At 47.7% G+C, this 12,809-nt stretch overlaps 1 protein-coding gene across 7 annotated transcripts in view; it reads right to left on the bottom strand.

The window, feature by feature from the left end:
- Positions 1 to 8,128, bottom strand: part of LOC130108500 (neuron navigator 1-like) — a 176,852-nt gene extending 168,724 nt beyond the window's left edge. For all 7 annotated transcript variants that reach the window (XM_056275453.1, XM_056275457.1, XM_056275455.1 and 4 more), the window contains exon 1: positions 8,048 to 8,128. The gene's annotated coding sequence lies outside the window, so the exon portion shown is untranslated. The remainder of the gene's footprint in view (positions 1 to 8,047) is intronic.
- Between the last annotated feature and the right edge of the window lie 4,681 nt (positions 8,129 to 12,809).

Raw genomic sequence — 12,809 nt, 5'->3', positions numbered from 1 at the left:
CCCCTGGTGAAACTCCTCACTGTCAAGTGAAAAGAAGCGGCTGGTGACTCCACATGTATCAGAGGAGGCATGTGGTAGTCTGCAGCCCTCCCCGGATCAGCAGAGGGGGTGGAGCAGCAACCGGGACGGCTCGGAAGAGTGGGGTAATTGGCCGGATACTATTGGGGAGAAAAAGGAGGGGGAGAAAATGGTGTTTACATTTCTGCTAGTCACACAAGGTTCGCGAGTCTGGTGGACCCACGATATTTTGGGGTATTTAAAACAATACAGCCAGTACAGTTACCCCGGGGTTTCAGTCAGGTTCATCAGTAACGAACTGCACCCCCCCCCAAACACACACACACACACACACACTAATAAATTTCTCAAACGGATGCCAAGATAGCCACATACAAAATACACTATCTGCACTACTGGATCAACACAACAAGACAGCTGATCTTCAGCAACCACAACGCACACCACTGTGCACTCCAGCAGCTATTGCAGCATCCCCATCAGCTCTTCCTTTATGTCACTCAGCAACCAGACCGCACTCGCACACCACATGGCACGAAACCAAAAGCAACAGACAAGTTTCCACAGTTGATGTAGTGTTCACCAGTCACTCGCACAACTTCCACAAACTCAATAAAGTATAGCCACAATATTACCAGTGCACCGCCTTCAATTCAATAAGAAGAGTGTGCACACTGACCGGGAGATGAAGTTCCACCTCACTTGAGAGTCGTGGCAGCCCTCTCTCACAAAAATCATCCGGTAATTTAGCCCATTTGGGAGAACGTATGAAAAATGCAGACAATTCTATCAGATTTGCAAAAAAACACGAAGTGGCTCAGCAGCAAGACCGCCAGTAGCTGTGAATGAGGTGGGTATCGCGCTTCGTTCAATCACAACCCGCCAAAGGATCAAGCAAAAAGTTGATGACAACACCGGGGCTAGCACCGACACATCGCAGGGCCCTGGGACGTTCTGTCACGACACATCAAAATTTGATTGGCTGATGATACGGTCACTCGCAAGCTGTAATCAGTGTGGAGCTTTGGGCTTCAACGAAAGGCTAGCAATGCAATCTAGTGCTGGTCCAAGGAGCTGTGATGTGTTCAGATGATGTAGGAAATCCCTGCCCAGCCTCATGAGAAAACAAAACTGAATTCAGACACATTTCAGGCACACTTCAACTTAATTATGAAAAAGAAAAATATTATTTTGATTTTGACAGGGCCAGCAAAGAAGGCCCCGATGACCCACCACTGAATACAGCCATAACAAATTATGTACAAAAATAAAAACTCAGCAGATGATGACTGTCTCTATTACAAGCAATTTAGACAGCATTTCCTCTACTACTACTACTTTCAGCTGCTCCCATTAGGGGGCGCCACAGTGGATCATCCGTTTCCATCTCTTCCTGTCCTCTGCGTCTTTCTCTGTCACACCAGCCACCTGCATGTCCTCCCTCACCACATCCATAAACCTCCTCTTTGGCCTTCCTCTTCTCCTCTTCCCTGGCAGCTCCATATTCAGCATCCTTCTCCCAATATACCCAGCATCTCTCCTCCACACATGTCCAAACCATCTCAATCTTGTCTCTCTTGCTTTGTCTCCAAACCGTCCAACTTGAGCTGTCCCTCTAATATAATCGTTCCTAATCTTGTCCTTCTTCATCACTCCCAATGAAAATCTTAACATCTTCAACTCTGCAGCTTCCAGCTCCACCTCCTGTCTTTTCATCAGTACCACTGTCTCCAAACCATATAACATAGCTGGTCTCACCACCATCTTGTAAACCTTCCCTTTCACTCAAAGAAGGTGGAATCAGGTCATCTGGACACAACCTTTATTAACAGATAGGTTTCATCACTCAACTTAGTGACATCTTCAGTTTAAACTGACTGCAGGTATCCCCACCCTTATAGACAATAGAGTACAATACAGTGCCTAACGTCCGAAACCAACGACCAGTTTCATATGCAAATATGGGTGTGATCATTGAACGTGTGTACTATTCACAGAGGATTAGGGATCGTTGCAGTCACAGCATTGTAAGATGGTGACAGATGTATAACGACCAAACCCAACGACCAGTTTCATGATCAAATATGGGTGTGCCCATTAACTAGTTTTGATGGCCATATGTACTATTCACAGAGGGTTGGGGAATGGTTGCAATCACAAAATTGTAAGATGGTGACAGATGTACTCTAAGCCCCCCCCCCCCTCTCGGTTTAGGGATGCTCCGTTTCCTCTTCACATAGAAGGCCTCTTTGACCCCCCGTTCAAACCATCGTTCCTCCCTATCAAGGATGTGCACATCCTCATCCTTGAAAGAGTGGCCACTGGCCTGTAGGTGGTGTAGACTGTGGAGTCCTGGCCTGATGTGTCAGCTCTCCTGTGCTGCGTCATCCTCTTGGCCAGCGTCTGTTTGGTTTCCCCGATGTACAAGTCACGGCAATCCTCCCGGCACTTAACAGCGTACACTATATTGCTCTGTTTGTGCTGGGAGACCCAATCCTTGGGGTGGACCAACTTCTGGTGCGGCATGTTTTGGGGTTTGAAAGCAACCGAGATGTGGTGTTTGGAAAATACACGTCTCAGCTTTTCCGACACTCCCGCCACATACGGAATGACCACTGGTTTATGTTTAGACAGCTGTTGTCCTTCTCCTCTCTTCGACCGGCTGGTGCACTGTATGGGTGTCTTGCTGGCTTTGACAAGCACACGGTTAGGATAACCACACTTAACCAGGGCCTGTTTAATGTGGGATTTCTCCCCTTCCTCGGCCGTTGTGTTGGAGGGGACGTTGCCAACACGTCAGGCCAGGACTCCGCAGTCTACACCCATCTACAGGCCAGTGGCCACTCTTTCAGGGATGGGGATGTGCACAACCTTGATAGAGAGGAACGATGGTTGGACGGGGAGTCAAAGAGGCCATCTATGTTAACAGGGAACGACCATCACTGAACCGGGGGGGGGGGGGGGCTAAGAGTACATCTGCCGCCATCTTACAATGCTGTGATTGCAACTATGCCCCAATCCTTTGACCACCTAAACATTATCCAAACCGCTTATCCTGCTCAGGGTTGCGAGGATGCTGGAGCCTATCCCAGCAGTCATTGGGCGACAGGTGGGGAGACACCCTGGACAGGCCGCCAGGCTATCACAGGGCCCCCCCCCCACACACACACACACACACACACACACACACACACACCTAGCGACAATTTAGTACGGCCGATTCACCTGTACATGTCTTTGGACTGTGGGAGGAAACCGAAGCACCTGGAGGAAACCCAAACAGTCACACTCATGTTAAATAGTAGTCAGTATACACCTGCCATCAATTAAAGTGACGTGATTAAGCCCAAATAAAGTTCAGCTGTTCCTGTCGGATTTTCCTGACATCTTCTTGGTTGCATCCAACTTGCAAAAGCCACGGTCCGCAAAGAGCTTATAAAAAATCCCAATCTCATTGTTGAAAGGTATCGATCAGGAGCGGGGTACAAAAGAATTTCCAAGGCATTAGATACACCATGGGACACGGTGAAGGCAATCATCAACAAGTGGAGAAAATATGGCACAACAGTGACATTACCAAGAACAGGACGTCCCTCCAAAATTGATGAGAAGACGAGGAGAAAACCGGTCAGGGAGGCTGCCAAGAGGCCTACGGCGACATTAAAGGAGCTGCAGGATCATCTGCCAAGTCCTGGTTGCTCCCTACATGTGACAACAATCTCCTGTATTCTTCATATGTCTGGGCTATGGGGTGGGGTGGCAAGACAGAAGTCATTTCACACAAAAACAAAAAATCCAAGCCCAGCCACATTTAGCAAAAAGATACATCCAGCCTCCCAAAACCATGTGGAAAAATCTGTTATGGTTTGCTGAGACCATGGTTGAACTTTTGGGCCATGATTCCAAAAGGTATGTTTGGCACAAAAACAAACCAGCACATCACTAAAAGAGCACCATACCCGCGGTGAAGCATGGTGGAGGCAGCATGGGCTTTGGGGCTGCTTTTCTTCAGCCAGAACTGAGGCTTTAGTCAAGGTGAGAGAATCATGAATAGCTCCAAATACCAGTCGATTCTGGTGCAAAACCTTCAGGCGTCTTCTAGAAAGCTGACGATGAAGAGGAATTTCCCCTTTCAGCACATCTGTGACCCAAAGCATACATCCAAAGCAACAAAGGAATGGCTTCACTAAAAGAAGATCAGCGTTATGGAACGGCCCAGCCAGAGTCCAGACCTGAATCCAATAGAATATCTGTGGGGTGACCTGAAGAGGGCTGTGCAAAGGAGAGGCCCTCACAATGTGATGGATCTAGGACGTGTTTGAAAGAAAGAAGAAAGCCACTTTATGTTGTCATTGTATTCTTACAACAAATGTTCTCTGCATGCAACCCCTCCTATCGTATTGGAGCAGTGAGCAGCTGCAGCGCCCGTCCGCGGACCAACTCCAGTTCTTCTTCCCATTCCCTTGCTCAGGGCCACAGGCAGGAGTATTAACCCTAACATACATGTCTTTTTGATGGTGGGAGCAAACCGGAGGAAACCCACGCAGACAGGGGGAGAGAACTGGGCCACCATTCTGCCTGGTGGCAGGCAGGAAGAGTGGGAAAATATTGCCCAGTCAAGATGTGGCAAGCTGATACTTACCCAAAAAGACTTGAGTGCTGAACTAAAATCAAAAGGTGCTTCAACAAAGTATTAGTTTAGGGGTGTGCACACTTATGCACCCGGGTTAATGTACGTTTTTTGTAATTTTTTTCCCTAAAATGTTTAATTGTTTTTCACTTTATTTTATAGGTTGCAATTTCCAATTAAACATGGAAAGGGTTCCGACATGATTTGTCTTGGTTTCATTTTTTTACATCACAAAAACCTGCCATTTTAACAGGAGAGCGTAGACTTTGTATATCCACTGTACAGAAGTGTGTGTCAGTAGCTGCATTTCACATTAACCACTACTAACAAGCGCACACACATACACACACACAGACACACACACAGACGCAGAAACACGCACACACACGTGCACAGACTTAAGGCTCGAGTCCGCTTGCCCTCTATATTAGATGGAAGAAAATGTGCTGCCAGGAGACTCCTTGAAGAGCCGAGCCGTCTTTAGCAAAGCGGAGATTTGTCAAATTAAAGCTGTCAGAGTCATGAGTACAAAATATTGGATTATTTGAGAGCAAGTTTTCATCTTCAAATTGCACGCGGCATCGTGATACACAGTGGATGGATGCAAAAAAACACACACACACACACAAATATAACCAGGTCAAAAGTCAGAGTGAGTTCTCCACAGACCGCCATGAGTGACTCAGCACCGCCGAATACATAGACGCTGGTTTCATCACGCTGGATAAACAAAGCCAGATGTGGTCATCCATCATCCTCTAGCTGCAACTTCGGTTCCTCCTTTCTCACATCCAACCCCTCTCATCCCCCTACATATCCCTCTACTCTGCCTCCCCCCAGCCTCTCTTTCTCTCTCTCCCTCCCCTGCCTGAGCAAGGCGATGGAGAGAAGAACTGGAGTTGGTCACTGGGCGCTGCGGCTGCCCACTGCTCCTAGGATGGGTTAAATGCAGAGAACACATTCATTGTAACCAAACAACTGTACAATGACAAAAATAAAGTGGCCTTCTTCTTGCTCTTTCCTCTCTCTCTCTCTCTCTCTCTCTCTCTCTCTCTCTCTCTCTCTCTCTCTCTCGCTCTCTCTAGAGGACTATCGGCAGATACCACTAACAAGCATCGGGATTCATTTCTGTCTTGACAGAATTCCTGGTAGGATACACGGAGCACAGGTGTGGTCCGGCACTCTTGTCTATCAGTATGGAAATTTCCGACTGCCAGCGGACACACTGGGGAAATATCAGCACCCCCAACCCATCACCCATCAAGATGGACAGAGACCTCAGCTGGTGGTGTGTGACTGTACGTCTGACAGAAAACAAGACGCAAGAGAGGCAGTTTGTGACTAAGGCAAAATAAGAAGGAAAAAAAGTGAAAAAGAGAAGTTGACTTGTTTTGCTGGGTGAAACCTTGGTTTCAAATGACGTCGGTAATGTCATTAAAGCGGCTGCTCTTAATTTCTGCAGTTTTGGTGGATCTGGCATCATCTGCTGGTCCCGATACCTTTTGACAGTCGCAGATTTTGGTCTGACCCGGTAAAATAATCCAGCGGTACTCCGCGTAATTTGGAGAAAGGACACCGACCAAAAAGGCCATCTGACACAGCAATACTGAACAACATCGATCCATAATCACACATTTAACTCAACTTAATCAAAGGTTTAGATAATTTTTAACTCTGTATTTTAGCGACGACCACCACCCCACACTTGTTCCGGTTCCCTCGTTTTCTCCTTCCGTTTCCTTTGGCGACGCGTTTCTTGTGCGCGCGCAATTATATTTGAATACTCGGCGGGAACGGTGGCCCGGCGTAACGTAACATATAACAAAAACGCCAGCAGGAAAAAAAAGAAAGAAGAAGAGTCCAGTAAGACAGTTTAACGTGAAAGAATTACGGATCACATCTTTAAATGAAGCAAATGTAAGGCTGTCGGTTTGAACACAAGCTAATTAAACACGTGTGGCGCGTCATGTGGTCTTACTGTGAATAGTTCTCAAAGAAGTCACTGTGCGATGCCGTTACACAAGCACCTTTTATCAGTGACGGACTGCTCGGTCATGCTTCTGGTCTTCGTCTCTTTTCCTTCCCTTTGCCTGAATAATCTGTTTAAAAACAAGTTTCAGACCGGCTCCTCCAAGAGGGAACTGCATCTGTAACCCGTGACTGACTAACCGACTCGGCGGGTCATCCAGAAGCGCTCCCAGCTCTCTACTGACATCTGCTGGCCAAAAAGCAGAACGACGCCTTAACGCCTTCCTGCGCGTCACTTCTCTTTTCCAGCTTTCTTCTTCCATTTCTCTCAATCCACTTACAGCAGTGTGTTGCACAATAGGGTACAACTTAATATATATTTCATTTTGGGTCAAAAGACAGTAGAGTCAGAAATAAAACCGCAATAAAACCACTATGCGTGCTCAATAACCCGGGTAAGAAAATCAAAGAAAGTTGAATGAAAGTCCAGATGAACTGACTCAACTTTCTTTGCAAATAAAACCAGTTTCAGCTATACGTCCCTTCTGAAGGGAGAGGAAAAAGTGGATGGAGCGGTAAAGTGAATTATCGATAAAAAAACGAGAGGTTGCTGTCATACATCTCATATGTGTACCACACCATTTTATCATCTTCTCAACCCAAAGTCCCCCAACGGTCCCCTGTTACACCCAGTATAAACTAGAGTCGTTCTGATTAAGCGCGCACACACACACACACAGCTTTCGATGAACACCCGCTGACTCATCACGTAATCAATAAATGTCCACCAAAGGTGGCGGTGGCGGAGGGGCGGGTCTGGCTGTGAGCTGAAGGGCACCGGCCCTGCCTGCTGGTCTGTCTGCTCACTTGTGGGTGAGCTAAGTCAGGGCAAGGCACAAAAACAGTACAAAAATACTAATAAAAAAAGTTAAGCGCTCCCACAATGACCACAACAAGGAACACAGCGTTATAATCCATCTCCCACAGTAGAGTTGTGGCGACACCTCATACTATATACAAACACACTATAGATAGTATTACAGTAATACTACAGGCTGATGACTGAAAATACTATTGGATTGTTATAAATGATCCACTAATTATAGTATTATAGTAAACCTTTAGAGTGACTCCGAGAATACTACAGGAGTACTATACGTAACAATGTAGCTTTATATAACCATATAATATTTATAGTTTATTTATATGGTAATACTACATAAAGCGTTACAGTTTTCATACAGTTAACTGCAGCTATACTACAATACATTTTCACAGGGGAGGCGCACACTTTTAGTCTGTGGTACACACATTTTTAAATCATTTCCTGAGATAAAACTTGACAGAGACGGCTAGCAAGATAACAAGTTTCATGTGTGGCAAATGAACACGGGAGATTATCCGTCATGTCATCCGACAGCGGCCACCTACCTGCTAAAGTGCGCTGCGCCTCCTCTGCTGTTGGCTTTGGGAGACGGAGCGGGCACGCAGCGGGGAGGTCACGCTCCTCCCGCGTCTCACGAACAATGGCTTATTTTTTCCTGGATCACCGTTGCATCCTCACTGCCGCCCTCCCATTGGTCCGCAGCGCCTCGCCATTCATAGAGACAGGAAGCTGTGACAGAAAGGAACAACGTCTTCAGCCAATCGGAGGCCGCCCCGCTCTGGAGTGACTCACTTTCAAAGTCACTTTCTTCACAGAAATCAGTGTTCTCATCTTTTGGCAGGATAATTTCATTTCATGTACGGGGCGGGAGAGAGAGAAAAAAAAAGAAAACTCTGTTGGAACAATGAAGACTGCTTATATGTTTATGGTGAGTCAAAACTATGAATGGAAATTCACCCGGCCTGCGGTGACACACACACACACACACACACACACACACACACACACACACACACATTGTCATCCGCAAGCGAGCGGTGGCAGAGAGGAAACCTCAAGCATTGCAGACACATGGAGAAACAATTCGCATCGGAGTCCTGTGAGCTTTCAGGAGCGAGCGACTAGAAAACAAGAAAATGCAAAGGACGGGGAGAGGAACAAGTCTGCAGCAAACACACACACACACACACACACATACCTGCATGTGTGCTTGCAGTTGTGCACATACACACACATACGTTCACAGCTGTATAAACATGTTGTGAAAAGATATGAACGATCCGTACGGACAACGTTCAGAGGCACAGTAGAAAACACTTATCTAACTTACTTTAACGGGATGCTGCGGACCGGCGTAACGACATTGAAGTGCAAAAGTGAAAAAGGGACGATCGAAAAGTACAGCAGTTGAGTCAAGTGGCCTTTAACAAGCGGAACAGCGATACAAAACATTTGGTTGTATAAAACACACACACACGTACAAGTGGATGGACACACGGTGAGAGATGAATACGCAGAGAAACACATGCACAGATACGCACACTCCTCCATCCTCCACCCTCCACCCTCCATCCGGCCGGCTGAACTCCTGTTCTGTATGTGAGGTGATAGTCCCATGTGAGCAGTCTGCTTCTGTTACTGATGCTGCTCTGAGTCACAGCCTCAGAATGCTGACTCAGACCCAGCCAATCGTGTCACTCCGCTCACCCCCCCCCCACAACCACCCCTCCCCTTTCTGTCCCACCCAAGCTCTGGCTCTCCATCTGTCCCCCACCGCGCTCTCTCTCCCTCCCTCTCACTCTCTCTCCCTCTCTCTCTGACTCACTCACTCTCTCTCTCTCCCACTACTCTCTTTCTATCTTCCACTCTCCCTCCCTCTCTCGCTCACTCTCTCTCTCTGTCACTCTCTCTCCCTCTCTCTCTCTGACTCACTCACTCTCTCTCTCCCACTCTTTCTCTCTCCCACTCTCCCTCTCTCGCTCACTCTCTCTCTCCCCCACGCTCTCGCTCACTCTCTCTCTCTGTCACTCTGTCACACTCTCTCGCCCTCTCACTCTCTCTCTCTGTCACTCTCGCAGTGTAGAAAACCAATTATTTCTTAATTTCTGAAAAAGGGAGATCTGTATTTTTGTTTTTACTGTGTATGGGGCTTGTTGTGCGTCACTGTGTTTATGAATATCTGTGTTAATATTATTTTAAAGTGAAGGGAAAATTGGACCATTAAAGACTTGGTTAAAGGTCAAGGTCTCTCTCTCTCTCTCTCTCTCTCGCTCTCTCATCTTGTCTCACTCCAACTCAGCAGTGTCAATATACAAATTTGCCCAAGCATTATGAATTATAATATAAAATCTTATACTAATAAACTAATTGAAAGGAAAGGTCAGACATAGATGAAATTCATAAGGAAATGTTAAATTATGCACACAGAGATATAATACACAATATGTACAACAACATGATGACGTTCATAGCAGAATGGGGCACAGATTACTAGTTAACAGCAAATCACATGTTTCCATCCTCCAAAGGTACTCATCCCTCACTCTCCCGCTCTCTCTCTCTCTCTCTCTGTGTCTCTCTCTCTCTCTCGTGGTCTTTACTATGCCAGTGAACACTTACATCTACGGTATAAAAAAGAAGTGATGGAATTTATCAAGAGAGGACGAAAGGCAGCACGTGACATCTACAGTTGTACATAAACACAGCTAAGAGCACTAGCTAAAACACAACAGGCTACCGTAAACAACACACACACACACACACACACACACACACACAACATGTGACGAACAACCATAAACACAACACGTGAAGCTGGTGGGTGTAAAGGAGCCGTCACTCACCCTCTGCAGCCGTCAGAGCAACAAGGACCAAGTGTGACCGTCCCACATGTAGGCTGAGTGTGTCTGCCTGAGCTGCTGTCAGGGGTCTCTGAGATATAGGCGTGTGTGTGCGTGTGTGTGTGTGTGTGCGCGTGTGTGCGTGTGCGTGTGCATGTGTCCACGTGTGTGTGTGTCACGACGCTCTTCTAGAACGTCATGCCGCTACGCTGGTGCCGCAGTACGCCTGCAGCCGTATGCCCGCCCCTTTCCCTTCCCTCCTCCTGTCTGCATCCTCATCTCTCTGCCTTCCTCCCACCTCTCTCTCGCTCTCTCCTTCTCTCTCTCTCTCTCTCTCTCCCCTTCTCTCTCTCCTTCTCTCTCTCCGTAATGGACCTGGTGGCTTTGCTCCGTCCATCTCTTGGGGTGAAATATGAACCCACTTAAAATGAAGACAGGCTGTCCCATTAGCTGGATGAGACAGTGTGTGTGTGTGTGTGTGTGTGTGTGTGTGTGTGTGTGTGTGTGTGTGTGTGTGTGTGTGTGTGTGTGTGTGTGTGTGTGTGTGTGTGTGTGTGTGTGTGTGTGTAATTAAAGAGCTGTAGCCACGTGTGTAAAGCCCAACCTCATCATCCAGCTGTCAGAGCCCAACTGTTGGTGAAGAAAAGAGATAGATGGAAACAGGGGATATGCCCATGACATTGTCAGTGGACACGTGAGCACGTGTATTTCTCTCTCTCTCTCTCTCTCTCTCTCTAACTCTCTCTAACTCTCTCTCTCTCTCTCTCTCTCTCTCTCTCTCTAACTCTCTCTAACTCTCTCTCTCTCTCTCTCTCTCTCTCTCTCTCTCTCTCACACACACACACACACACACACACACACACACACACACACACACACAAACACACACACACATTTCAGCATCTGCATCAGCGACTGGCCCTGCTGAACTGCAGAGAGGGGTAGGTATCACCGCTCCAGCCCTCAGTGAGACAGCATGTGTGAGACAGACAGCGTGTGTGAGACAGCGTGTGTGAGACAGACAGCATGTGTGAGACAGACAGCGTGTGTGAGACAGCGCGTGTGAGATAGACAGCATGTGTAAGACAGCGTGTGTGAGACAGACAGCGTGTGTGAGACAGACAGCGTGTGTGAGACAGACAGCGCGTGTGAGACAGACAGCATGTGTAAGACAGCATGTGTGAGACAGACAGCATGTGTAAGACAGCATGTGTGAGACAGACAGCGTGTGTGAGACAGACAGCATGTGTGAGACAGCGTGTGTGAGACAGCATGTGTGAGACAGACAGCATGTGTGAGACAGCGCGTGTGAGACAGACAGCATGTGTAAGACAGCATGTGTGAGACAGACAGCGTGTGTGAGACAGACAGCATGTGTGAGACAGCGTGTGTGAGACAGCATGTGTGAGACAGACAGCATGTGTGAGACAGCGTGTGTGAGACAGACAGCATGTGTGAGACAGCGTGTGTGAGACAGACAGCGTGTGTAAGACAGCATGTGTGAGACAGACAGCGTGTGTGAGACAGCGTGTGTGAGACAGACAGCGTGTGTGAGACAGCGTGTGTGAGACAGCATGTGTGAGACAGACAGCATGTGTGAGACAGACAGCGTGTGTGAGACAGACAGCGTGTGTAAGACAGCATGTGTGAGACAGACAGCGTGTGTAAGACAGCATGTGTGAGACAGACAGCGTGTGTGAGACAGACAGCGTGTGTGAGACAGACAGCATGTGTGAGACAGACAGTGTGTGTGAGACAGCCTGTGTGTTCAGTCATTTGATTAAATATCGTATAACAGCCTTGCAATTTTAGAAGCAGTGCAGCGACACACAGACGGGGCTTTCTGGCTGATCACATATCGATTAGGCAGAGTTGCAGCGGTAGAGGGGGGGGGAGGGGGGGGGTCACTCGACAAGGCACAAGGCTGAAGACTATGCACAAAGACAGACTGTGTTCATCTGAACCGAATTTCAGCTGGACACATCAACTGGCCAGCCAAGCGTGCTAGGCTTGTGACTTGTGTAACTGAACAGAGTCTGATGACGGTCCGTCCCCGATACACACCAAACACACACTAACTTCACAAGACACACACACACACACACACACATATAGGAATCTGCACATCACGCCGAAGTGACAATCCTTCCAACTGCTTCCGTCCAAGTACTCACGCTGGTGTCTCCTGGTCCCTCATGCTGGTCTGCCTCTTGCTCCGGGGGTACAATCCCAGAGAACCCACACGATGCCGACACTGAAAAGTCAGGCAAACTGAAAAACACACTCACATGATGTGTTGCTTTGTCTCAGCGGTCACGCTCTTGAAACGGGAAGTGACTCGTAACAGAGGGATTATGGGAAAGAGCGTGTGATGGTCTGCGAGGAACGCGAGTGTGTTTTGATGGGATGGGGGTGGGGGGTGGGGGTTAATGTCAGAGCTAATCCTCTGGAGGTCCCCATGGCACGA

Source organism: Lampris incognitus, chromosome 2 (genome assembly GCF_029633865.1).
Source record: "Lampris incognitus isolate fLamInc1 chromosome 2, fLamInc1.hap2, whole genome shotgun sequence".
NCBI classification, from domain to species: Eukaryota; Metazoa; Chordata; class Actinopteri; order Lampriformes; family Lampridae; genus Lampris; species Lampris incognitus.
This window is presented reverse-complemented; position numbering and strand designations above follow the sequence as displayed.